General features: G+C 39.9%; 1 long non-coding RNA gene across 1 annotated transcript; it reads left to right on the top strand.

The window, feature by feature from the left end:
- Nucleotides 1-2,299: 2,299 nt before the first annotated feature.
- Nucleotides 2,300-17,301, top strand: LOC128150357 (uncharacterized). The gene is made up of 3 exons (XR_008238034.1): nucleotides 2,300-2,380; nucleotides 14,881-15,066; nucleotides 17,084-17,301. It is a non-coding gene; the product is annotated as an uncharacterized LOC128150357 (long non-coding RNA).
- The last annotated feature ends 10,626 nt before the right edge of the window (nucleotides 17,302-27,927 follow it).

The raw sequence follows: 27,927 nt of genomic DNA, 5'->3' as shown, positions 1-27,927 counted from the left end.
TCAACTATTTTTATTCTGCTTACAATTTCAGAAAGTAGAGAAAATTTCAAACTTCAAATCTGCATAGAATGTTAAGTAATAAAAAGTACATTTATTTTTGCAAGAAAAATACAGGGTTTATTTCAGATAAAATAAATTTGCATTGGAATAAGGGAAGGCAAAAAGGATGACCTGTAAAGCATATGCAACACTAGATCTGTAAAAAGAATGTATTGTGAAAAGATTACTGAGATTTCATAATTTGGCTTGGCACCAGAAGAGAGGAAATCTTGCCTGTTTTAAAATCTCTAGAAATTAAAATTTAAATAAAACTGGAGTAGATTACTCAAGATTTTAAAAGTTTGAAAGGGTACTTGACTTTGGTTTTCTACATACTGCATTGTGGAAAAGAATTAAAAAAATAAAAGAAGCAATAATTTCAAAAGGAGAATTTCTTATGGGTTTGGTATATTTTTTTCTTTTTTTAAGATGGTGAATTTATGTTAAATAAATCCATTTTCACAAAGATTTGTTTTCTTCAGAATCTGCCAGACCCTTGGGTTTCCTAACTTTGGAAGTTTTCTACCACTTTCGGAAAAGTTACAAAGTGGGAAGATTACCAACTTTATCTTTATTTTCCCTCTGGGTAACTTTTAAAACTTGTAGGCATTTTACAAAATTATACAGGGGTCAGAAAGAGAGGGAGAAACTTTATCACTACATTCAGTAACAAAAGAAAATTCAAAATTAAAAAAAAGGGGGGGGGAACAGGAAAAATATCATTGCTTTCAATTTTCTATTTTATTGCAAAAGGAAAGGCTGCTTGTTTTGCAGCCTGGATGCAAAAGGGTATTTTGACAAGTTTAAAATGATCTATTCATCAGCTCTGGTAATTAGCTTTTACTTTGCTTTTCTGTATATTGTTATTAGGGATTCATATGCTTTTATTGACGACTTAGTATCCTCCAGTTCTTCTGCTTCTTACAAATGCTATGCCAATCCAGGTTTAATAATTAAGCTGTATTGTACAGTTGCTGCTGGTCACATTGCAAACTTTCCAACCTGTGGATTGGTGACAACTACAAGTATCAAAAAGATGTATTTAAAGTGTAATTACAAGTATAATTTATGTAATTGCATTATCTTTATATACGGTGATGACAAATAATGGGATGATAAAGGAGGGGTAGGACTGCTTTGGGTGGCAAAATGGTAGTCAAGGGTATGATGTGGTATGGGTAGTCAAAGGGAGAAAATGAAAAGACAGTACGAATGACAGATGACATAAAAGGAAGTATTGGAAAGGAAGGACCAAGGAGAAGGGGGAAGGAGAGTAATAGAAAGGAAAACTGTTACGGGGATGATGACAGCAGAGCACATGTACAGGGTAGTGAGTTTGCAGGGTGGGACTCAAGCAGTCAAGAGCGTAGTTTAGCAGCTGACAAAAAGGAATTAACAGCTTAAATGAAATGATTAACTGAGGAAGCAGAGTTGGCAACAATGTCTGTTTAAAAGGAAGGGAATCAGTTAAATTACCATCTAAGTCAGCTACCTAGAGGAACAAAAAAAGCAAGTAGCAATGAATTGATTCAGCAGATAAGTAGCGGACAACAGCATATCAGTGAAAGAGTTAGCTAAATTATTTAATAGGTCAGGTATCAACGGGGAAGAGACATGAGTCAGCAAATGGACAAATAAATAGATCAAGCAGTAGATTAGCAGTGAGACATAATGTAATTGGTGAGAATTAGCTGTCAGAAGGCAGGTACCTGGAAGTAGTTTCCCAAACAGGCTGGGTAATCGCAGCAGGACAGCCAAGACAACTGCAGGGATGCTGCTCCCCTAGCCGGGTGCCTGGCCAGTGCTGCTTGGAGGCTGAGAGCAGAAGCGGGATGAGACATACATAGCAGTGGGTATTCGCCTGCTCTTATAGGTCTTCTGGGGGAAGGAAGGGGTAGCAAAAGTGTTCAGCAGGGGAACGGCCCTGCATTTTGGGTCTCTTAGTTTGCATATACCCAGCTTGATGCCTAAAGCTTGCTTTAAAGATATGTAACAATTCAGAGCCCCCACGCTGCTGTGAAAGGGTGACAAATGGGAAACAGATTAATCTTGCTAGCACAGCCTTGTATGCTTACCTTATAAAGAAAGGGCCACTCATTTATTAGCCTCATATCCTGTGATGTTTTATCAAGCAAAATGGAGAGCTATGATTCAAGCTGCACTTCCTTGTTACCAGCTGCTCCTTCCTCCCCATAGGCTTAGCAGAGAGGCTGAGCTCATTCCTGAACTATTTGCGGCTTCTGCACTACTAGATAGATGTGCAAATATCATGAATCAGGATACGTCTTTGGTGCATGGGGAAGCAGAGAGGAGAAACAAAACTGATGTTTACCAAGCAAAGGTAAAATAAATGAAGATTTTAAGTAATTCCACGCATAGATAGTATATCTGTCGCCTCTCGCAAAGGTATATCATTAAACTGAATTTTAAATAGTAAAGGGGTGATTATTATTGAGGGACTTTTTTTAAGGCAATAGTATAGTTTGATATACTGGACCACATGTTGTGCCCTGGCTTCTTTGCCTTTGGCAAAGACACAGGTTTGAAGGACAAGAGAAAGTAAGTTTTTGTCAATATGTTGTTATTGGGAAAGCAGAGAGACCTGATGAAGGACAGCTGGGATGTGAGGCTATTCCAAAGACAGGGAAACTAGAGGAGGTGTCTGGAGACAATGAAAGAAGCTAGCAAGGCTAGTTTCTAAGAGATCCAGCTTACGTATATATACAAACACATAAAACTACTCTCCTCTGATTATATTCCTTTATGCATAAATAAGACTACACCCCCTATTTGAATGAAATATCCAGCAGATCCAACAGTCCAGTTTCTCTGACATCTTAAACACATTTATTTTAAAACCTTGAAAATCTTTTCATCATGTCTTGGAAAGAGATGAGACAGAGCGAAGCTTTCCATGTTCCTAGAAATCAGTGTCATACTTGTTACTTATTTTCCTTTTGGACAGACTGAATCTTCAAAGGCCTCCCAGGCTGGACTTCTGAGCACTTGTTAATAGAAATGGCAAATGACGGATGCCAGTGCTTATTTTGCATATCTGTACTTGTGCGCAAGTCCCTCTAGCTTTGCACACACAAATTGGGCCATGCTCAGAATTTGCAGGTTTTAGAAAGAAAGCTTTTGCCTTTTGAGTCTCATAAATTCATTCAGTCATAGATCAAATATTCAAAAGGAAGTCAAATGAATGAATGGATAAATAGATGAATCTTACATTGCTCCTACCTATGATAATTCATTTTCCTTAATTTAAAATTGTTTAGGATTAACACCTCTTTTCTTGGAATATTTTTCTATTTGCTTTTGCTTTTACCATACCCTATAATCAGTAGTTCCTCAAATTTCAGTGGGGCACTTTTAGAGTGAGGCAGTAGTCTTGGTAGGGAAAACTGTTACAAATTAGTTCATTATTTTGCAAAAGATAAACATCAAGTCCACGTCTTTATATTTGCTAATGTCACCTCTCCCTTTTTAAAAACTGGAAGGAGGCTGGTACTTCTCCTTTGCTTAGGAAATTTCCTGTATTTTCAAACTGCCTCCAGAACTGCCATTAGCAGTCCAGAGACGCCATTTGCTCAAGATGCCAAAGTGTAAGTTTACTAGGCTTATGAGGACATTAAAATTTAACATATTCCTCCATTTATTTTTTTGAAGTTTTGAGTCTGGGGTTTTTTTAAGTTTGAAATTTTAGAATTTCTCTATTCCATCTGTAGTAGGTAGTTTCTCTTCCTTCACAGAGTCAAAAAGGACTGCATGAATAACCATGGAGGGAAGGATGCTGACATCTCCCTGTCTGTCTGACCACTAACAACAGGAGTCCCTGATCAAATAAGAAGAGTAATTGAATGAGATGGTTTTGATGAGCTTCAACAGCATTTGAAAAATTAACTACAATAAGATTTAATATAGAGTAACAATAAAATAAACACAACAATAAAAACTACCATTAAATATAAAAATGTATACCTATAAAATTTGAGCTTGGCTACAATTTGCAGAACAGAGCACGGTGAAGTAAGACAGTAAAGAATTTTAGCAGAGCTATGAAAGAGTGGCAACATAATTCATAAGCATCTCAGGAGCATGAGTCACACAGTCTACAAGAACTACATTTTCATGAGTTTCTATAAATGACCAGATTTGTATTGTTCAAAGATGAAAAATAAAGCTTTCCAAAGTTATGTAGATATATTTTACAGATTACTAGCTATATGTGCAATGTTACCAAAGATTTAAAGAACCCCGAAGTCTAGGAAAGAGATAAAGATGGAAAACCTTCTTCTATAATATATTGCAGAAATAAGCTACAATAGGATCACAGTGCATTATTCTTCATCATGACTGCAATCACATGAAAACTGTATTCACTTACTAATGCATTCCTTGGATGTAAATTCTTTGTTCTTGCAGCATAGTTATATTTTAGCTTGCTTTCATTTAGCTTCAGAAAACAAAAGAAAACTGGAGTTTTAAATTTATGTGCCCTTCTTCTATGAGGAAGAGTTCTTATCAGAAGATAGGAATTTATATACACTTACCTCTGCAATTTTTGAAAGATATGTCTGTGCATACACACAGACATATACTTTAAGTCTCTGAACTTTCTGAATGCCTTCTCTCTCTCGCTCTCTGAGTCCCAGACCCTGGTGCTTCTCCTGTTGCAGTAAGGAACGATAATCCAAGCGTAACGGGGTCTGGATATCCTGGAAGATCTCAGCTCTAGTCTTTCTCCATTTCCAGCTTCCCCCAGTGACTTTGGGCAAGTTCACTGGCTTTTCTGGCATTGCCTGTGCTGCCTATCTGAGTGGTCCAAGCCCGTTCCCAAGCCCAGACTCGCCTCCTACCCATGCTGCAAACACAGGCACCTTAGCAGGACGTACTGTCCCTTACATAGTCTGGATGGAGAAGACCATCTTAAAGCTGCCTCTGCCATCCCCCACACACTTTCGCCTTCCAAAGCACCGTGTAAACACATGAAGCATGAAGAAAAGCCAGACTCCCATGAAGAAAAAGATAGGAAAAGATAGAAAATAAGAGCCATGGGGCTACACGTGTTTAACTGCACTGTAGCCTCCTTGTGCTACAATGGAGGCAATATAGTTTCTCCACCTGGCAATGCCCTGCAAGGAATCCTTGCAACAGTGTGAGGAGTTCAGGCACTTAAGCAGTACTGACTTTGTGTACCAAAGCTAGATAATAGCTATGTCCTAACTTTTCAAGCTTACTTGCATATAAAAAAAGTGCTGCTCCTTTCAGAATTTAGGCCTCAAAGCTATTGTCCATGCACTTAATTTCAACTTTTTTCAACACGAAAAAAGCCTCTGACAACCCAAGGAAGTTCCCAGTCTGAATAGGGACTAAAGTTGAATGTGTTTGTAATGCATGAGGTCTGTGTTGACACTATGGAGAATATGTTGAAGGTGGTCAGGGAACCAGCCACGGTTTCTGGTAAAGCAACTATGTCACCTTGCAGAGAGGTTCAGTTTACATTTTTTTTTGCCCTAAGCCCCTCTCTTTGATGGCCTTTATTTTCACTCCTCGTACCTGTCCCCTAATCTTTCCCTCAAGGTCTTGACTGCCCCATGGGGTGGTTTTTTTTTTTCTTCCCACACCTCGTTGTTATTTTCACCTGCTGATTTATGTAACTAACTGCTGCACAGATTGCTGCATTTGCTTTTCAGTGATGAAGTGTAATCTCTGAAGCAATGGAAGACCAAAAATCCCAGTAAACTATGTTCATTTAAAAAACAAAAGCGCCCCCATCATTGCATATACTCACATGGGTGAAAAATAGAGTACCATATAGCCCTACAATAGACAAAGCTAAAAGTTGCATAATATCCCCCTCTCAGAAAGGGCCCGTTAGCAAAATAAAACCCAAAGCCTTGAATGCACTGCGGGGCAGTAGAAAGTCCTAATGCTAATATGAAAAATATGAAGTGTTGTAAAAGCAAAGCAGTAGGAGGCCTAGCAGGCAAAACACAAGTGGTAAGATTAATACTGAAATAGGTGCTGCAGTAACTGCAAGAAGAGCTTAAGGGACACAGATCTAAGTGGTAAATTAATATATACAAATTTCCCTACTTAAGGGAATGAGAATTCCCTTCCCAATGCTGGATGAAAATAGACCCTTTTGACTCACAGTGTTTTGTAAAGATCTTTTTTACCTTTGGAGAAATGCAAACAGGGAAATTTAAACCTAAAACATTGTTCAGCCTAAGAGAATTGAGATCTGGGTGAATGGATGAATGGATATAGATAATGTATTATTCAGAATATTATAAACAGGTTTTGGCTGAAGAGGAAATAAAGACTTTTTTGTTGAGCTGGAATGTTGGTGTATTTGCTGAAACTGTTTCTGACTTAGAAATAAATCAAGTGAAACAATTTGGCCACAGTAAATATGCTAATAACTGTCTGTACAAGTTTGATAAAAGTCTTCTATGCTGCCACTGTTTTAATTTATTAACTAATGTGGCTATGATGACTGGAAAATTAGTATGTGAAGTAGTTAAACAAGAGGTATAGAAAACACGTTCAAGGAGGTGGCTCTTCAGAGCACTTTCCTCAGGGATGCTTCCAGATGCTGTGCTACCCTGTTTTTGCTGGGCTGTCTAAGAGTAAATAGCAGTTTTACAATAAAAATATTAGCTGCACTTCTTGATTTCTTTCTAAGAAAGCCTATGATTTTCAGTAATAGTTTTGATGTGACTAAGAGACAAGCCTAGCACAAAAAGCAAGCTCGGTCTAGTCTCCAGCTTGTCTGACACTTTGACACAGGGCTACTTCTGGGACAGAGCAATTCAGGGCATTTCTTCCTTGTTGCTTGAGCTCAAATCTAGCCCAGAGTAACTTTATGTGAAGTGGTGCACATGAAGGGTATACCTTGTTTATCTGAACTAGCTTTACCCTGGCTAGCCTGACTGACAAGGGCAAGGTAACAAAGCTCAGAAATCCTTCCTAGACCTCTCTGTGGACATTTGGGCTGTTGGCCTTTGTTGGCATTGGCTTCATGACAGTCACACCATTGGAGCAATACCTGAGCTAGCTTCAGGATAAATGGACTGCATTTAATATTTTTCACTACAGAGTAGTCAAGATATTAATATAACACTACAAAAAAACATACAAGTATTCAAAAAAAAAAGTTGTCTGATACATTTTAATTAACACCTGTTTATAGATGCTAGTTGTAATCCATACTGCCATTTTGTTTTTACTGATACAAAGAGCAAGAATTATTGATGTAAACTGTTGAAATCTGCAAATAATTTCAGATCATGAATGCTTTTTAGAATTCATATATTCGTGGCAATTCATGGGCAGCAAAGACCGGCAAAATGCATTAAATAAATTACTCATTGTGAATTATTTCACTCACTGCTTCCAAATGTGAATCAAGAAATAAACACATTTTCATAGCAACTTGAAACAAAACAGGGTACACAGATGAACTATTTCTGCTTGCAAGCACATTTCTGTGGTAAAATATCACTTCATTTAGAATTAATTTATAACATAATTTCAACTTTGACAAGTCATTTCAGTTGAAAGTCCATATCTGTGCTCAAAGCACAAACCACAGATCTATCTTTAATAAATACCAGTAAAGCCCTAGTTGCACTTACACTGCATGTACAGTTTTGTTTGATGACAAGCAATAGTGTAGAAGATCTGGCTGGGTTACAGATGGCAAAGCTTACTTGCATGTCTAACTTCCATCTCTTCCCTTCCTTCTTTTTTTTTTTACTCTATGTATTGCAAATCATTGACTGATAGGAATTTCAGTGTTAGCCTTACCTTTTAGAGTTGGCAGAATAATTAAGCAACAAAAACTATAAATAGCATTTTAGCAGGAGATTTTGCTCCGATTATGAGACAGGATTTCATAGAGAACTAATATTGTCTTTTCCCACTCCCAAAATCATGCCTTTGATCCTGCCTGTGTACTATTTCTGATGCATTTTCCCTGATCTTAGCCTTCAAAATCTATCTGTTACTCCACCAAGGCATCATTAAGGTCATTAAGAACGCAGTGTCTTCCTCGCAGTTCTTCTTTATCAAGTTCCACCTTCTCTCTTTTCTGTCCATACGTGTCTCATACACTGAGATTTCTGGAATTTGATTTAATAATTTCTTAATGGTGGAAGCCATTCACTTCTTGAATTGCTCATGTGTATGTGTGTTTCCATGAATAACTAACTGCTGTAATAATTAAAGGGATAAATAAAAAGATGGACTGATGAAGTCATGTGTATTATTAAAGGGCTTAGATAGTTGGAATAACCCAGTAATACTAAAATGGCAAAGAACAAAATCAACGTATAGACTGGAAGATCTCCTCTAACTATAGGGGTAAAGAGTGTTAATGAAAGGGTGACTCAAACTATTGCTAACAAAGAAAATGGCCATGCTAGTACAGGTCGTTAACCTGCTACAGAGTTTGTTGTGCTGGCTGTCATGTTTTCTTTCATGTAGTCTGATGGGCATGCCACCACTTGGCAAATTTGCATCAACACTAGAAAACAGAACTGAGATCAGCCAGAAGTGGGCTGACAGAAGACTTAGAAAATGGAAGTATATTGCTGATTTGCTTGCTTTGAATATTCTATCAAAGTAGACTGTGATGCCACTTTGCTGGCACATTTTATCATTTGCAGGTGTAAGATGTAAAGATGATTGTTCTGAATTCATAGAAGTCTGCCTGTATGACACATACTGCAATGTCCTGGCAGTTGTCACAGTAATTATATCTTAAAAAAACAGACAGGTAAAAATCTCCCCTTGAAAATGTTCTTAAAAAGAAATCATATAGCACCCCTACAATAGTAACTGAGGGGTAGGCACCTAAGAAATACAATTATATCCAGGAAACCTTACACAAAACATGATCAAAAACAAATACAACAGCTATAACTATGAATAGCACATTGAATGCATGATATCACCTAAATGTGTCATGCTGGAGACTTTCTGAAATGAAAAGGTTTTTAAATCTAATTTAAACTTGGCTAACTCCAAGGACCTTCCAAGGTCATAAGAAAAGCTCCAAAATGAAAGTAATGAAACTCTTGCATGAAATTCAACATTGAAATATAAACTAGAGTATGAACTTAGACTTATTTTAACTTCTAATTAATGTATTTCTCCATTTCTGTTCCTTTATGATAGCTGAGGTTATTCTCTGACTCCTGTTCCCATAATTCTTGGTCCATTAAATAACTGTCTTTCAGCATTGTTCATTCACTTGGAGCTGGAGACTCAAAGCTGCACGAACTTTATATTAAGAAAACAGAATCAGTCTTCAGTACTTCTGATTCTTGCTTTACAAAGAGCAGGTTCCTTGTCCATGCTTAAAACCTTCCTTGAGGTCTTCAAAGAGCCTTGCAGCTATTATTTTTCAAAATGTGAAACCAAAAAAGACATTTTGATTAGCTAAGCTAAAAGCACATTTACTGTATTGTGAAGACTGTGAGAATTTGCCTTCTATTTATGTGGTCACAGTTCTTGGGTTTTTCTGGTTTAACTTCTTAGAACGCTTCATTGCAATGAGGGCTTAGCCAACAAGGGAGCTGCAACCATGCAGCTTTATTTACATAATGTGATATACAGCGGTAAGATCTTGAGTTTTCTTCTTGTTTTTGAAAAGAAATTAATAAACTTTGTTCTTTTTTTGGACCTTCTCAGTGTAGCACCACTGTTTGATCACACAGGGCTAGTTCTGCCCTGGCTTGTCTACATGGTCACAGCAAAAGGGGAAGAATAAGGAGCTTTCACCTGTGGCACATGGGTTGGACAGATGCACAGCCCAGGTGCTTGGAGGAATGCAAGCACCGCACCCTAATTGCTCTGCTGGGAAACCAGGGTGGTCCGAGGAGGGAGGGTTCAGCCAGAGGCGTGATGCAGCAACCTTTGTAGCATTTTCCATGTCACTGTGCACGCGAAGTATCAGAGTACATCCAATTCACGCCAGGAAAACTCTTCCGAATACAAGTCAGTGCCTTGAGGGCATGACCTAGCTCTATGTAATTGCTTCTTTATAGCTATGTTATCAGCGTGCAAGTTTCCTTATCCTGACTGACCACTCTAACTCAACCCTGAATAGCGCTTGTGCTCTGAGATCCCATGCGACCAAGTAACAGTGAAATGCAAACCACACTTAGAGAAAGAGCCAAAAGAAGATAAAATCAGACCCTTTTCCAAAAGCCTCCATCTCATCCATAAAGTGACTGGGATACAGAGAAGTTCAGCAACTTCCGCAAAGAGAGAGAGAGGGAGTACTTGCCTAGTGCAGTGCAGTCTCAGGTGGATTGCCCCAAGCTAGCCCCGGGCAAACAATACATCTACACAGCAGTGCATGGCAGAGCTCAGAAATACTAACTGTGAACCTGAAAGCAGCCTTGTCAGAGCTATGCTCAGGCTTACTAGTATAGCTGGTCTGCAAGGCTGCTTAGCTAAGATACTGTGCTGTGGCTAGACTGCTCCTGCTACCAGGGCTGGCCTGTTCAGGAGCGATGCCTCCCAACAAAGAGGAAGTCAGGCAAAAATGCCAGGAGGCCTGGGTGGATGAACAAGGAGCTCCTGGACAAACTCAAATACAAAAAGGAAACCTGCAGAGGGTGGAAGCAAAGACAGGTAGCCTGGGAGGAATACAGAGAAATTGTCCAAGCAGCCAGGGATCAGGTTAGGAAAGCCAAAGCCCTCATAGAATTAAATCTGGCCAGGGATGTCAAGGGCAACAAGAAAAGCTTCTTTAGGTACTTCAGTGATAAAAGGAAGACTAGGGAAAATGTGGACCCCCTCTGGAAGGAAACAGGAGAGCTGGTTACCCAGTACATGAAGAAGGCTGAGGTAGTCAATGACTTCTTTGCCTCAGTCTTTACTGGTAAGCGCTCCAGCCACACAAGTAGCAGAAGGCAAGGGCAGGGACTGGGAGAATGAATAACCGCCCACTGTAGGAGAAGATCATGTTCGAGACAATCTAAGGAACCTGAAGGTGCACGAGTCCATGGGACCTGATGGGATGCATCCACGGGTCCTCAGGGAAATGGCAGATGAAGTGGCTAAGCCACTATCCATCATATTTGAGAAGTTGTGGCAGTCTGGGGAAGTTCCCACTGACTGGAAAAGAGAAAACATAACCCCCATTTTTTAAAAGAGAAAAAAAGAACACCTGGGGAACTATAGGCCAGTCAGTCTCACCTCTGTGCCTGGCAAGATCATGGAGTGGATCCTCCTGGAAACTATGCTAGGGCACATGGAAAATAAGGAGGTGATTGGTGACAGTCAGCATGGCTTCACTAAGGGCAAATTGTGCCTGACAAATTTGGTGGCCTTCTGTGATGGGGTTACAGCATTGGTGGATAAGGGAAGAGCAATGGAATTCATCTACCTGGACTTGTGCAAGGTGTTTGACATTGTCCTGCATGACATTCTTATCTCTAAATTGGAGAGGCATGGAGTTGGCGTATGGACCACTCAATGGATAAGGAAACGGCTGGATGGTCACACTCAAAGAGTTGTGGTCAACGGCTCGATGTCCAAGTGGAAACCAGTGACGAGCGGAGTTCCTCAGGTGTGGGTATTGGGACTGGCACTGTTTAACATCATTGTTGGCCACACGGGCAGTGGGATGGAGCGCATCCTCAGCAAGTTTGCCGACAACACCAAGCTGTGTAATGTTCTTTGAGGTCCCTTCCAACCCAAACCATTCTATGATTCTATGATATCGGATTCATCTGGCTTCACTTCATGGTACAGAGTCCCCCTATCATTCACACTTAGTTTTGTTGAGGACTCAGGTTCCCTGAACACTAGACATTTATTCCAAATACTACCAAGACCTCTTGATGGTGACGAGAAGGCAATTAATAATCAGGGTGTCTCTATGCTGCAGGCTTCAGAGGAGTGAATAAATTAGAAAGCGAGCTGTAAACAGTTTAGTTCAAGTATCAGAGTCTTGTCAAGCACTGCAGATCTCAGCATGGCCTCACTTAGAGGTCAGGTGCTCTGTAGTCCATAATGCAAAGGCAAACCAGGTTCAGGCACATGAGCTACTCGGCCTCCCTCTACGCTGCTCTGTACCCTCCAGTTGAGGTTATGCCCCAAAGATCAGACTCCTGAGAGCAGTGAGACACCCAACACTGCCTCTTCACTGAGTGGACTGCACACTCAACTCACAACGTACCCTTAAAATCTCCGCCACAACTTCCAATTTGTTCCTATTAAGGATCTGGGAAAGTTAACAGAAAATCTTATGGTAGATTAAGGAGATATTGTGAATACATAACCATAAACTCACACCAGCTTGTTCTATCCCACACTTAGTGTAGCATTCGTTGTTTTTGGCATTTTTCTTAATGTGTAGAACATAATCAGTTTTCAGTGCTGGCTTTTACTTATTTAGTTGTGGTAAGATAGGAAACATGATCAGTCTTTGAGAGCACCAGCATGTAATGGCTTCTTTTTGATCTTATTTTTCCTTTTGATTGTCTTGTCTTTTTTTCCTCTTGTATAAACTTGACCTGGAAAAAATATGAACTCTTCCATAACATAAACACCTAACACCATCATTCACTTCTAAAAATTTCTGCCTTGAGGAATTCTAATTTCTTTGTAGAATAAGCGCAGTTTGTCCTTGTCTTTTACTTACAGAATATTTACGCATTACTTTAGGGCTAAATCTACAGTGGAGCCTAAATCCCACCTGACTATCCATTCTGTATCTTATATTGAGCCCCTCCTTCCCCTTATGCAATACTTCAATGATTAGCAAATGCTTTGAGGTTCAGGTCTTTGTGACCTCTGGTTGCAGTGTTAACCTGGGGGCTATAGCTCAATCTGAATCTGCAGTATGAAATGGTATCTCACAGTACCTCCTGCTGAATTATTCCACTACTCATAGTATGATGTAATTGGGCCAAGGAGAGTCTCTGAGCTCCATTCTGCACAGCTGGAAAAGTTACACAGGAAAATAAAGGCCAGCTCCTACCTAGTCCAGGGGCCACTGGACCTTCAATGAATGTTTGCCACCTTAGGGACCCAGACACTTATGGTGGAGCTGGGCTATCTCTGGCAGCAAAAGGGTACAGAGCTGAATGGGGCTGCTCAGAGAAAGATGGCCTAAAGGTAGTTCTCTGCTGGTTTCCTTCTTCTACAGAGCTACTGAAAGCTCAGAATCAGTCTCATCCCTGCCTTCAGTCTCCCAGACTATTGCCACAGCATGGCTGACCGTGAGGAAAATCTATAGAAGCGAGCATGTGGCTGCCATCACAGCAGTGATGGCCATGGTCAATGGCAGTTAATCTTAGTCTGACAAACAACTGCAGTTCTTATAACTTTCGGCTGGTTTTCTGCAGAATTGTACAGATTTTTCTTAAAGTAATTAAAACAATAATTATATTATGAAAACACATTACAAGATAATCTCCTCTTCAATTTCCTTTAATATTTTCTGGGGAATTACCAGGAGTAACATAGAAAACAGGTAATTGAATTTCATTTCTATTACCATTTTGACAGCCTGAACTCTTTCCCAGGGTGACAGATTTAATTTCTCACACATGGCTTATATTGTTTTTAAATGGAATAATAAGTGGCATGATATTGTTTCTTGCTGTGGCATCTAAGCCATTATTTAGCAATATATCCAAAGTATTTCATCTCAATTGATAGCCATTAAAATATTCAAAGCAGAACCTCAGCAGGGATAGATTGATACAGCATCACTGGAATCAGCTGTGCCACACTGACTCACACAAGCTCAGGATTTAGCCTGTGGTATTGCTATCACTTTTTCTTTCCTCTCACAAAATTTTAAAGTATTTTTGTTATCGATGATCTGGACCATGGCATGGAAAAAACCCTGTGAATTCATTATAAGCCCAGGCCTGCAACCCAGTGAGCTACGCAAGGGGTGACGCGTCATTGTCAATTTGCGCTGAAGAAAATGAAAGCAGAAGATGTTGTGCCTCTTTCCAGCAGCGCTCAGCAACTCGTACAATTTAGGCTGCAGGAGCAACCTTTGTTCATGTAGCTGCCAAGGACATATTTACAGCTAGTTCCAGAGACACAAATATTAGAATAAATCAGAGCAAAGAAAAGGGGGATAGCTCTCATGAATGCCTCTTTCCAACACAAATTCGAAGGCTAATAAGCATTACATAATACTGCTGCTTTCAGTTCAAAATCAAGTAGTTTAATTCACCTCTGAAATAACAGACCTTTATTAAAATCCTCAACTGTGGATATAAATACTTGCTTTCTGCACAGGTTAATAGCTTTTCTGCATGCAAGGGTAGAGGAAGTTTAAGAAAGTCATAATTTCCTACTAGCTGTATTAACAGAAGGTTACTTGGAGATGCTGCACATCCCAAAATGAGTTGCAAAAGTTCATAGGAATCCCCTGATAATGCCATTGCCCTTTGTACTTCCATGATGCTGAATTTTAGTTCTGTTTTCCATAAAGGAAGTTTCTGGCCTATCTATTATAAAATCGATGTGAAAATACAGGTTGACACAGAGCAGAGTGTCTGATAGCTAAGCCTGAAAGGAGCAAGCTGCTACAGCAGAAAACTGGAAAAGCTTAAATTAAGTATCTAGACTTAATGACTACAAGTGTAAAGTCAGTCCTTTACACTTGCATTGCATTCTTAGGAACCATGCTACCAAAATCTTTTTGGCTCAGTTCCTAAAAAGAATTTTGTGATAACACAATATGGACTTCAGCTCTTTGTTTACAGGACAGACAAGTTTATTTGCACACTATGCCTACCCCATTAAGGTGAAATTAAGGAGCTATAATTTTTAATCCTTTAATCATTGCAGACACAGCAGCTGCAGCAGTGAAAACTGTACTTCTGTACCCCCATCCCTTCCTTTTGCAGCCTTCAACACACACTTCACAAAGACCCTACTGTAGCACTCAATGAAAACAGAAGTGAGGACCAGCCTGTGATTTTCTGCTGAAGCTGTTGTAATCATTTCTCAACTTGGTAAAGCAGAAGACAGTAGGTAAAGACATTATAGATGGGGCAGCAGCTGGAAGGGTGATATGTCAAATGGGAGAATAACACTGTGGGGTTGTTGATGGAATTAAAGTATTTATCTCCTCAATACAATACTAATAACATCCATTGTCTCTGCTTATCTGTATCATTGAGAATATGCCTCATGCGAGAAACCGCGTGTTCCTTCTTCAATAAAAGGTAAAAAGAATGCTTTAATATTTCACCAGAATTAGTAAAACATTTTGGAAAATTTTGTATAGTCAGTGTGGACAAGGTAAGAAATATTTTGGAGGTGATATTGAGGAATGCTGGCAGGATTTAAGGAAGTGGTTATTAAAGGATGTAGAGTGACTGTAGAAATATTCCAGAACATGTAATTGCAACACAGGCCCTCTGGCATTTTAAAGACCCCTAAAGGTACTGACACACTTACATAAAATCTACTGGAAGAGAATGAAAATGTGTACATATTACTAGTTAGCTTCATGTTGGGGAGCAAATCAATCTATCTCCAGCAGCATTGATAGGTTAATCAATGCTTTTCCACTGAAACTAAACCAGTTCTTGCCAGCAACAGACCTCTTCCACCCACACTGTGCCCCTTGACTGTGGCAAACAGGACAAGGAGCTAATCAGGTTTTAGAGCTCAGAGTAACATATTTACTTTGGCCTGAGGTTGTGCAGATGTCAAGCAAAACAGCCATTTCCAAACCAAAAGAAGTGCAACAAAACTTCATGTCTACCTCCGCTTGTCTCAGACAGAAGTTTTGCATAGCTGGCCACAGTTTACCACCGCTGACTTCAGGGAGATTTGTAAAGGGCTTTTCTTGCAACTGTCAGAGCACGTCACGTTTATAATCAGTGTCTAGTACTGCTATGGAGGAGTTGGTGCTAAATGACAAAAAAATTATTTTGAAAGAGAAAAATAGGGATGAAATACATAAATGGTGAAATAGAAATGCAATATCTTTATGTTTCCATATTTGCTGGGTTATAAGAATGCATCCAACCTAAACTGTAATGAAGCTCCCCCCCAAAACCATTATTAAGAAGTCCAGCATATAAACAAGTATGCTATTCATAAGCCAAATTTCAGAAAGCAAATTTAAAATAGACAGATTTACTTTGAAGAGTCTGTAGTCGGGGACCTGAGTACTTAACAGAATTTCCTGGCTTCCCTTCTTCAGAGCATTCAAACTCCAAGAACACATCTGCAAGAAAGCATAGGGAAAAACTCGAACATGCAGTGAATCAATAGGCAGTAAGCAAGAAATGGCTGTGAAGTAACTAGGACATAAGTGGATTAATCTGGCACAAAAGTTGGCAAGGTTTTTACTGCTTGAGGTTTACTAGCTAAAATTTGAACTGAACATGGAGTCTCCTGTGGGGTTTTTAACCTCCTGCAATCCCATTTATCTCAGGGAGTAAAATGTTCAGTTGCTTCTAAAGGAAGATCAGTAGTCCAAAAGATTAGCTACAAGCTGCCATGATTCATTAATTGCGAAGGAAAATATGCCCGTTTGATATCTAACTGATGTGTAAACATTATTATTTTTAAATAAAGTAAAAGTAAGCCTCAAACCAAAAAGGACATTTGAAATGAGAAATCAAAACCTAGGAAATCTCAAAATGAAACATGGATTTTTTTTCATATATTTTTGTTGTTGTATTTAGTGATTTTGTTTTGTTCCTGAAAGAAGAATTTGATAGAATCAAAACAAAATCACAAAGGGTTACAACGTCGATGAATCTATGTTCTGAATGTAAACTTTGACCCCATGTGAGAAACCACAGTGTTGTAAGAGTTACTAATGCACAAAGAGTTATCACCACAGTTAAGAGCAAGCCTGTCTTACTGCCTGACTGAGGACATTCATGTACACCCTTGGTACATTGAAGCCTGCCACATGCTATACCCAGAATCCTTGCTACTAAGTGCCTGTCCACCTCCTCTTGTTAACTGTTGGAGCACAGACAGCAACCAGATATTGCTCTTTTGCGCTTTTCTTCATCCCTTGCAGATGGCACAATGCACTAAGGAGAAATCCATCATATTCTTCTGAGTCGAGGGGCAACTGCCTGTTGCTGAACAGAGGATCTTTTCTTCCTTCCAAGCTCATAGGACAATGAAGCTACAAAGCACAATCTAGTCATCTTTGTGGAAGCAATGCAAGATGCAGAAGAAAGAATTTATAATGCTTTTACGCTCAGACCTTCTTAATTTTTTTTTTTTCTTCTTATATTTGATGAGAAGATCCTAGGAAATTATGTGCTTATGTTAATGTAACATTAAGGTTGATAAATCAAGTTCTCAAATATCATTAAATGCAGAAGCCAGGCTGTAGGCTCAACCTTTCCTCTGGCTCTTTGCCTCTTTCTTAAAATATAGTCAGTCTTTATGCTCTTATAAATTATTTCTCAGACTACAGAGGAGTTAGTGTAACACAAACTGGAATTCTCTACAAAGCTTTATAAATAGTAAACACATGACAGAAAATGCTGTGCAGCTGGGTTATGTAAGCAAAGGAGTAATTTACTCACAAACACTTCCGTATGTTCTTCCTTGCATTTCAGTTTGGCATGATCATCTCTCTGTCTTGATCATCTCTCTGCCATTACTCATGCAGAGAGATTTTGGATATCATTGGTATTGTGGAGGTGCTGTCCCTCCCAGAGATCCTGATAGTCATGTGCAAATGAAAGTATTCATATGTGAACACAAGTATTCATTTTTTCCTGCCAAGACTGCTGGCTGCTGAAGATAAGCATTTCTGGCCTCAAAGGAAAGAAGAGGAAAACCTTGGAGGTAATGAATTTTTTAAGGCCTTCTGCTTCCTGGATAGCCTTGACTAAACAGCTATCAGCAGTAGCTGGGCAGAACTCTGTGCAAGGTTGGATTTGTCTAGGATGCCCCTTACAGCCTCAGTAAACATCGATTGCTCGATGGCAGCCATCCTCAAGTGTGGGCAAGGAAGACAATACTGATCATTTGCCTTACTCCCCTTTCTTTAGGCACCAGTCACTCCACATGACACCTTTCTTCTTCCTTCACTGAGTAAAGCCCTTGCAGATCAGCAGAGGAGGTATATTATAAATGGGGCTGTTTCATACACACATCTACAGCAGTTTCATAGGAGGGTGGCATGTGGGGCTCCATTTTCCATGAGAATCCCAGCCCAGCATCGGCACTGTTTTCCCCACAATCTGCCTCAAACTGGGAAAAATACCTTGGTGCACAGCAGACTGTGTGGCTGCTCACATGTGTGTGCAAAATATCTCTTCCACATGTGTAGCAAAAACTGTGTTGAAAAATGAAGGTTCCTTTTTCAAAGCAGTATATTATCTGCTGGATGAATGGCAAAGAACCTGGAAGATTACATGCCCTGTGATGACAGTCTTATGCCAACAGTACTCTCCAGGCTCCTTTAGAAATGAAAGTCTCCTCCTACAGAGGGCAAGAGACTAAAGATTGTGGTTATAAGGACAGATATAGACTGTCATGTAGGGACTTTCTGAAGATTGCTTTCGGATTATCATTGTTATATGATTAATTTAAACAAAGTGTTTCAGCAGAGCCACCTACTTTGGTATATAGCCAACTATTGAATAAAATTTCCAGGTATGATTATACTTTAGTCCTTTTCTTACAGAGTGAAAAAGCTTCTGCCTTTAAACCAGAACTGCTGGTATCTAGTGGGGGAATGCAGAATGCACAGAAGAAAAATATTTTAGATTCCACCACTATAAAAAGTATAATTGGGAACATCTGAGACACAGTGATTCACCAAAGTAACTGCTTCGTAAGATTGCCATGAAAACAGCTTCGCAGCACAGCATTTAAGGGGAGATTATATGGAGGACACCAGAGGACACCTGAGGACAAGATTGCTCCTTCAGCATTGATCCACTGACACAAAGCCTCAGTGGAGAGAGGGTGGGCTGCAGTCCTTAACTTCCCTCTCCCTCCACGCCAAGAGCTCCACGCCTGTGGCTTCATCCTGGGGCCAAGGCGTCCCATTCCTGCCCTGCACCCAGGTCAGCCCTCTCATGGCAGCACTGTGCCTTGGTGGGAAACTGGCCTTATGTCTGAAACACAGTCAGAAAGAAGAAAGAGAGGAGAGGCTTACATGCTTGTAGCAAGCAGATCTGGTTTGTGTACCACCAACCTTCCCCAGATTATTGTCCATGAAGCTGTCAGGAGAGCTGAGCAGGCTGTACTTTTATTTCTCAGTATGTGAAGAAATATAGTCCAAATGATATCCTGGATATACCCAATCTAAATATGAATGCACCATGTTAGAAAGACATCAACTGGTCAAGGTTATTACCCCGGATAACATCTACTGAGATTTACCAGGCTCCCGACAGCAATTTTCATCACACAAGTAAGCACAGTATTATTATGTCTGTGACTGAACACTCCTGAAATTTTGATACCTTTCAGTCAGATACTTATCTCTGGACACAAAGAGACATTTTACAATTGTACCACTGCACAGTTGTCCCTGTTTTAAATAAATTATTTCAACTTTAGCCAAAGATGTGATGCATACTGCTTTATAGCAAGTACGTGCTGCATGCACATTTTAGAGTGATCTCAGATTACTCCTTGTGGAATTATTTTTACATACTGTGCATAAGGCTGTGTACTTGCCCTGTGGATATATTCAAGGTGAAAACTTGCTCTAAGTAAGTGACACGTTTTGCATTTTGCATCTGTATTGGAGATCAGGAGGGAGAAAGACACCTCCAGGTGTTGGGGAGAGGCCACAGAGCCTGTTCCAGCACAGCAGCAGAGCAGGGTTTCCCCCTGGACCAGCCACGGTGAGAGCAAGTGAAGGACTGGTAGACCCTCCTCCACCACTGTCATACACCGGTGAAAGGAATGAAAGCCTGTGCATTGCAAGAGGAAAGGATGCTTGACCACAGAAATGAAATGTCACAAATTACTTCCTGCTCCTACCGTGCACAGTGAGGACAAGCTCTTCTCTGAGGCTCAGTGTTTTGGGTACTTCTACCAGAGTCTTCATTTTGGGCATTACCCGTGGCATGATTTAGCCTGATGTGAACAACTCCCTGGTAAGCCAATTTTTTTGACGTGAGCTTGTTGGTATATCATAATGTTATGTTTATGTTCCCTTCCATTAAATGCAATTCTTTGCATCTTAAATTATTTTAGACAGTTTCCTTTAACATTAAGTAGAATTAACAGTTACATTGTGATGTATTGCAAATGACAGCTGTTGGAGCAACTTTTTCCCCCAAGAACTATATTTCCTACTAGCCAGCTAACCTCAGAATTTGGGGGAATTATTATATAATGTTGTTTCCAATCAAAATAAATGTGTTCAGTTTTCCTATAGGCAGTGGCATTAAATAACAGTTACACAGCTCAGTCCTGTTCCCACTAACGTTGGTGGCAAAAGTCCCACTGACTTCATTGGAGCAGGATTTAGATCATGGTTGATTTACTTCAACATTCATAGAAATTACAGGTTAACCACTAAAAGTAGGGAAAGTTTGGCCACATAAACCTCCAAAGACCTAGATATTTAAACCATATCTGTTGCTGCTACTTATATGTCATTCCGTATACTTTCAGTGTCCCCTTCATACGCTTTCATTAATCGCATAGAAATGTTTGTGAACATAGTGAAAACAACTGGAATAATTAATGCTTATTTTTAGGGGCAATTGCAATCAGCAGGAAGGGGAAGTTTACCTACTCCCCTTTCTCCAGACAAGGAAACCAATCTTTTGAAGGTTAGCTGCCGAAGTAAAATCCAGAGAGGGGTTTTTGCATGTTTAACCACACCTATGCACAAACTTAAAACTCCCTTATTGTCCCCCTAGATCCAGAGGTGTCTGAATTACCTAGCCTTTTAAACAATGTCCTATCTTCTTATGCCAGAAAAAAATGTTTCCAGCTGTATCATATTTCGTGTGCCATTTTTTTTTCAGAGATTGTTGCCGGTTTCAGCTGTGCATCAAGCTTTCCCTGGTCAGGTCTGCCATTCCCCACTCCAAGGAATGAGTGCTGCGAGAAGTCGCTTTACACAGAGGATCCTGCAGTAAGGAAATATGCAAGTCCTGACCCAGGCTGAGAGGGTGAGGAGCTTCTTCATGCAATTCCTCCAAACCTTTTTTAAGAAAGAGACTTCCCTCAGGAGAGTGCCTCCAGGTTAATCCTTCCAGGTCTCCACAGCAGCTTGTGGAGGACAGTGTTACTCAACATGAGCAAAAAGTTTCAGGAGACTCTAACCTTTAAGACTGCAGAAACTACCTCATTTCTGCAGAAATCCCAAGAGACAACATACCTCCACAGCATGACTCCCTCCCTATTTTTTCAGACTTCAAGGGAAGAGATGGTTATTTGTTGCAGGCCCAAACCAAAAGTAAATATCAATATTTCTTGTCTGACTCAGCTGCTCTACTTAGTGTATTGATCTGCCCTTGTCTTCCCATTCCTATTCCTGTGCACTGAGGGAGGACAAGTAAGCAGGTTCACAGCATTTATTTACGTCAGCTCACCCCAACACCAGTCTCAGTGGCACAACAAGAATTCTTATTTCTTCCCTTTCCTTTGTAGGGGTGCAAAATGCAAGTCACAATCTAGCCTGCCACACTCTGCTCAATGTTTACGAATAAAATATATGAATGTAGAAGCCTGGAAATGTTATTGGAAAGGGCACATGGGGCCTAAGTCACCTGCATGTCACAGTGCCTCCACCTGTACTGCCAGCCGGGGAAGAACCCTCAACTTCTGTCCTTCATCACAGCTATATCCTGCCCCAGTTGGTAGCACAGTTACAAAAGAAGTGCAATCTCTTATCCCACCATACAGATCACTTACAGGAATAATGTTAAGAAAAATATAAGAACAAAAAAAAAAATCAGATAATTTTTTTTAGATTCAGATCAGTTAATAATATTTCTTTATGGTCTTTGAATATGAATTATTTGCTACAACTGAGCAAACTGTAATACATGTTTTTTAAATGTCAGAAATCCCTTCTGTATCCAAAGTGATAAAGAATAATACTAATAATTTTCCTGTAACAGTAGAAGAAATACCTGAGGCAATAAAATACTATGAAAGCATGTTTTCCTCACCAAATTTTATAAAATCTTGAAGGCTTAGTGAATTCCAGTTCTTTTTCAATAGATATTTAGAGAAAATGAGGAAAAGGGCCGTTTTTGTTATTTTCAGGTGCAGCTTTTTCTTACAATGCTAAGAATTTTTCACAGCACACCAGATAGAGTTCTTGCCCTTAAAAAAAAGCAGTGGCTTTGTAACTAAATAATGTTACCCCTCTGGTCAAAAAAATTCACCACAGAAATTGTATTCACTCATGAAAAGCAAAATTAGAGACAAAAAATATCCCTTTTAACAACATTTTGTACTAGTTCTCTTCCACAATTATTAGAAGTTAACACAAGGAGAATAAACAGACATGAAATAATAACAAAATTCTGTGCATTATAATTACATGTATCATAACAATTCCAAACTCAGACAAAAATAGTCAAGTCCTTCTACAGGAAAAAAAACCCAAACCAACAAACATTTAAAAGGAATATTTTCAGTTTCCTTTAATTTTATAGTCAAATGCTATCTCCCTTTTATTTACTCTTCCATAATATCCTAATATTAGTGCAAAATATACCAGGACACTTAAAACAGGAATTGGTTGTACTATCATAGGATCATTCAGGTTTTGCAAAACACCAGTTCCTCATGATACCAATGTGACTAAGCTTTCAGACATTGCTTTGGATTTACCTTTGTGATCTTCTTAATTTTAAATGGCAAGAGAGAAGCCTAACAGCTTTTAAACATGCCGGTTACTGCTACAGGTTTAGAGACTTGTTATAAAGTGCAAATATGATTACTAACAAGGGGACTAGATTTAGCCATGGTGATACAGCAGATCCTTCAAGATAAATTGTTTTCCTTCAATTTAGGATGCAGAAATTCATTTAGAAAGAAGAGGTGAGGAACCAAGATTTCTCACTCTTCTCAACTGTTGAAGCATCTTGAAGTCAGTGGAGCTATGTACATTTAACTGTTGAGCCTTTAGCACTATTTCTTCTTTCTTTACCATAAAAACACTACTTCTAGATTACCTGAGTGTAAAAAGATGCTGCACTCTTCCTGAGTGAGAAAATAACCTGAAACAGAGCTCCAAAAGAACTTTTCACTTAGTCTTAATACGCAGTACCTGTGCAATCCACATTTTAACAGTATTTATTAGACTTCGGTTAATGTTCCTAAGGGTAACAACCAGTTAGTGTGCTTATTCATCAATTTACTTTACCTTCTACACTCACCGTCAAAAAAGCAAGTTAGAAATCAACTCCTCCAGATCTGCAGTGGGATGTGGTAGATGGGAGCTCAGTCTTTACTGGGCCTTCTGAGATCTTCTGAGAACTATTTTATCCAAAAAATAATTATTTCTCTAAAATTTGTGTAATTGATATACCACATTCTACTATTTTAAAAAATTAGAAATGCAGCATTCATCCTAGCTTTTCTACTTTCAGGAAACTCCTCCTGTAAATTTATTCAGAAATTGCAGTAGGATATTTCCCTGGAAGGCCACAGATTTTGGGAGCCGCAAACATCCTGTGGGAAGCTGGTCCACACAGGGTCTTACACAGGACAATTTCACTGTTCCTGCACTTAAAATACTTCCTAGCCCTTCCCGCCAGTCTGCATTCATTCAGATGAAATGACCAGAATGAGGTTTGACCAAAGAGGGGGAGTCCCAAAGCCTGCATCAATCAGCTAAGCTCTATTGAAGTCAATGAGCCAGTTTATCCTGGCTGAGGTACGGGTCCCTAATCTCTATAAAAGAATTCATCTGCACATTTGGTACAATAAAACCCAACAAAGCTGTGAAATTTCCATTTCCAAGTTGGATAGGTCTGGGGAGGATGGTCATGGATGGAAGCAGCCCTGATCTCAGTGCCAGCAGGAGAAGGAAGGATCCTCTCTGGTGCTGTGACTGGGCATTATCACATGAAAGGCAGCATGTGATGCCCTGGGAAGCATTAATCTGGAGCACTGTGTCTCTTTCTTCGTCTGCTAGAGCCAGGCCTCCATGTGTATAAACAAATATGTAGCCCAGTGCCAGGTATCAGCTAAGCCATCCACCAAATACAAGCTTTCACATATTTATTTATGCAGTGTCTGCAGTGCATTTAAAGGTCAGTATGAGTCACAGAATCATAGAATGGTTTGGGCTGGAAGGGACCTTAAAGATCATCTAGTTCCAACCCCCCTGCCGTGGGCAGGGACACCTTCCACTAGACCAGGTTGCTCAAAGCCCCATCCAACCTGGCCTTGAACACTGCCAGGGATGGGGCATCCACAACTTCTATGGGCAACCTGTTCCAGTGTCTCACCACCCTCACAGTAAAGAATTTCTTCCTAATACCTAATTTAAATCTACCCTCTTTCAGTTTAAAACCATTATCCTCGTCCTATCACTACACTTCCTGTTAAAGATGACATCCACTGGGACATCAAGCCATTGACCACAACTCTTTGACGGGGACCATCCAGCCAATTCCTTATCCACTGAGTGGTCCATCCATCAAATCTGTGTCTCTCCAATTTAGAGATAAGAATGTCGTGCAGGACAATGTCAAACACCTTGCACAAGTCCAGGTAGATGATGTCTCTTCCCTTATCCACCAATGCTGTAACCCCATCACAGAAGGCCACCAAATTTGTCAGGCGCAATTTGCCTTTAGTGAAGCTATGCTGGCTGTCACCAATCACCTCCTTATTTTCCATGTGCCCTAGCATAGTTTCCAGGAGGATCCACTCCATGATCTTGCCAGGAACAGAGGTGAGACTGACTAGCCTATAGTTCCCCAGGTCTTCCTTTTTTCCCTTTTAAAAAATGGGGGTTATGTTTTCTCTTTTCCAGTCAGTGGGAACTGCCACGACTTCTCAAATATGGATAGTGGCTTAGCCACTTCATCTGCCATTTCCCTGAGGACCCGTGGATGCATCCCATCAGGTCGCATGGACTCGTGCACCTTCAGGCTCCTTAGATGGTCTCAAACCTGATCTCCTGCTACAGCGGGTGGTTCTTCATTCTCCTGCCTTTGCCTTCTGTGACTTGGGCAGTGTGGCTGGAGCACTTGCTGGTGAAGTCTGAGACAAAAAATGAATTACCTCGACTTAATATCACCTAGAAATTTCTGTTAACCAAAAGTGCTTAACCTGCGTGTCATTCCTCGAGCTAATGAACATTAACTTCCATAAAGGTGCCTTTCAACTCACTTTCCTGCATCCCCTGTTTATAGGTATGTCTTGGGAGTTCTTGTATTTCACATTTCTAGTATAACTTTTACAAGTGTGAAAGAACATCTGATGAAAGTGCTTTTGTTATCCTGACGCTAGAAGAAGATACCATCAATTACAGGCCTTCTTGTGTCTGTTAATACTGGGATTTGTTCAGGTTTTGTTTATTTATTTTCACTATTTTGCCTCTGTCATAATTTCCCCATTTCTTCCTCTTTCCATTTCTTCAGTGTGGGTCAGAAGAGAGACTGCTAACAACACTGCCTATTGCTGGTTTTGTTCACAGAGGTCACAAAGAAACAAAAAACTTGACAAAAAAAATATTAATTCTCCATTAGTCTGTGTCCTCATTTACACCAGGCTTAATTTAAAACCATATGTGTATTTCACGTTGTGCCAGTGTAAATGACTACACACATGCAGAGCAATACAGTCTGCCCTAAAAACAGGGATGTTCAGATCATCCATGAGCGCTGTTACCCAGGAGACCAGTTTATGCAGTGAGGTTAGAGGGAACGACTGCAAGGGAAGTCTCACCTTGAGTTAATGATCCAACACACAACAGATTTTAAAAGTGAAAATTACAGAGGAACAGGTGATGATACATGAGTCCAGTTGTGCATACAACTGAACAGACAGAAATGCATATAAATGGGCTCAGTATTTCAAACCTCTGGATAGTATGTGTGGGATTAACCTCAGATAATCTACCTTTTCTAGGACAGACTGCTAAAGGGTTTTTTTAAATTTATTTTCCAGTAAAGCCATCCTTGTATAGCTTGTCACATCAGCACAGTCTTATTGAATTGATTACAGTGTGACATACACAACTGGATCGCTGGAGGTACAAGGATTGAAAGCATGCTGGAAAGGGAAAGGAAGGAGTAATTAGTAATATAATCCACTAAGTGGTTTAATATCCAAAGGGGAAAGGCCACTGGGAGTGAAAGCAGAAGGCAGCTGTGTTTGCTTGTGCCCAAGAGACACTATGGAGGTGGTGAGCTGAGAAGAGAGGTTTCTTGGGAGGAGGTGAGCAGTGATAGCTGAGCCAGGCCCCTCCATGGGGGTAGGACTGGTTACAGGGGTGTTTTCTGTGGATTCCCCCACCCACAACCAGCTGTGGGGCAGACAGGATCATCAGATGGATGACAGGTGGTGGGTGGTGGCCAGGCAGCAGTCTGGCTGCTGGGGGATGCCTGCTCTAGGCAAACCACAACCTGTCCAGGACGACACAGGCAGGTGGCAACTTGCTCCTTCACCAGTTTGACTTGTCTTGCCCAGATAATTTAGTACGTTACCCCTCAGCCCAAGTATGGACCAGTGAATATGTCCTTCCTCTTCATGGTCCACTTGAGAAAGTCTCTATTTTCTCATCTTTTTTATACTGATGATTTTATCATTTTGGGAATATCTCTATTATCAGAGTCCATCTAGAAATTCTCTAAAGAAAATCTTATTCTCTTTCTTGAATGCTTTCACTTCAACTTATTTTGCTGTTCTTTTTTACTACTTTTGCCTTCTTTTTATTTACTCTGCATACCCTATCAGTATTTCAGCTCATTTTCTTGTACTTTGATCTCTTGTGCTCATTCCCACAACAAATGTCATTTCTAAGAACCATGATTTTGGTGTCCTGACTCTCCTATCTTTTTCTTCAATGTCCAGAGTTGAAATACTTTTTCTTTCTCTTTTCAGCTCTCTTTGATTTTCACTTGATTTGACTGTTCCTTTTTTCTTATGCTTTCCTTGCACTAACAATCCCTGATTGTGTCTCTCCTCTGCTTCACATGCCACTTTATTTTTGCATTTGTGCTGGACTAAAACAGGGGATAAAGTCAAAGTTGCCCTCCACCTCACCCTTCAAATCCTTCTTGACATGCTTTCCTTTTGACCCCTTTTCACCCAATTATGCAGTCCTACCCTATGTCTCTTACTGAATCTAGTAATACTTGTTTTCACAAACTTTGCTTTACCCTCTTTCACCTCCATTCTCTGTCCTTTCTTCAGAAGATTTTGCCTTCATGTGTCAGTTACCAAAGCCAGGAGTTCTAATACCAACTTTGAACATCTTTATTCTTATATGACCTCTTAAAATATTTTAATCAATTAGTTGTGATGTGAAAAATCTTTTTAATTGTTATTTAATTCTAAATATAATTAAAATAAAAGCATCTTGTGAATTAACTTCTAACAGGTGCATTTGGCATATAGAGTTCAATATAAGATGAAATGGTATTTTGATATATCCTTTCCTTTTATTATGAAGGGTGCTTCAGTCAGTCAGGTTCACAGGATTATGAATTGACAGTCGACACTGAGGAGAAGAATGGGGTTTGTTCTGCTTTGGGTTTTTTAAGCAAAGCTGAAAGATTCCCCTGGGATTGTTGGACTTAAGACTGAATGAAAAGTTAACATCTATTTCACTCATCCCTAAGCCCCAGTGGAAGTCACAGACTCCTCATATCTGTCCCTATTTCACTGATTTAATACATATTCTCGGAGCAACCTGCTGTCTTGAGCCTGGCAGAAAAGGTGGTCATTTCCCCT

This window comes from Harpia harpyja, chromosome 13 (genome assembly GCF_026419915.1).
Source record: "Harpia harpyja isolate bHarHar1 chromosome 13, bHarHar1 primary haplotype, whole genome shotgun sequence".
In the NCBI taxonomy this organism is placed as follows: domain Eukaryota; kingdom Metazoa; phylum Chordata; class Aves; order Accipitriformes; family Accipitridae; genus Harpia; species Harpia harpyja.
This window is presented reverse-complemented; position numbering and strand designations above follow the sequence as displayed.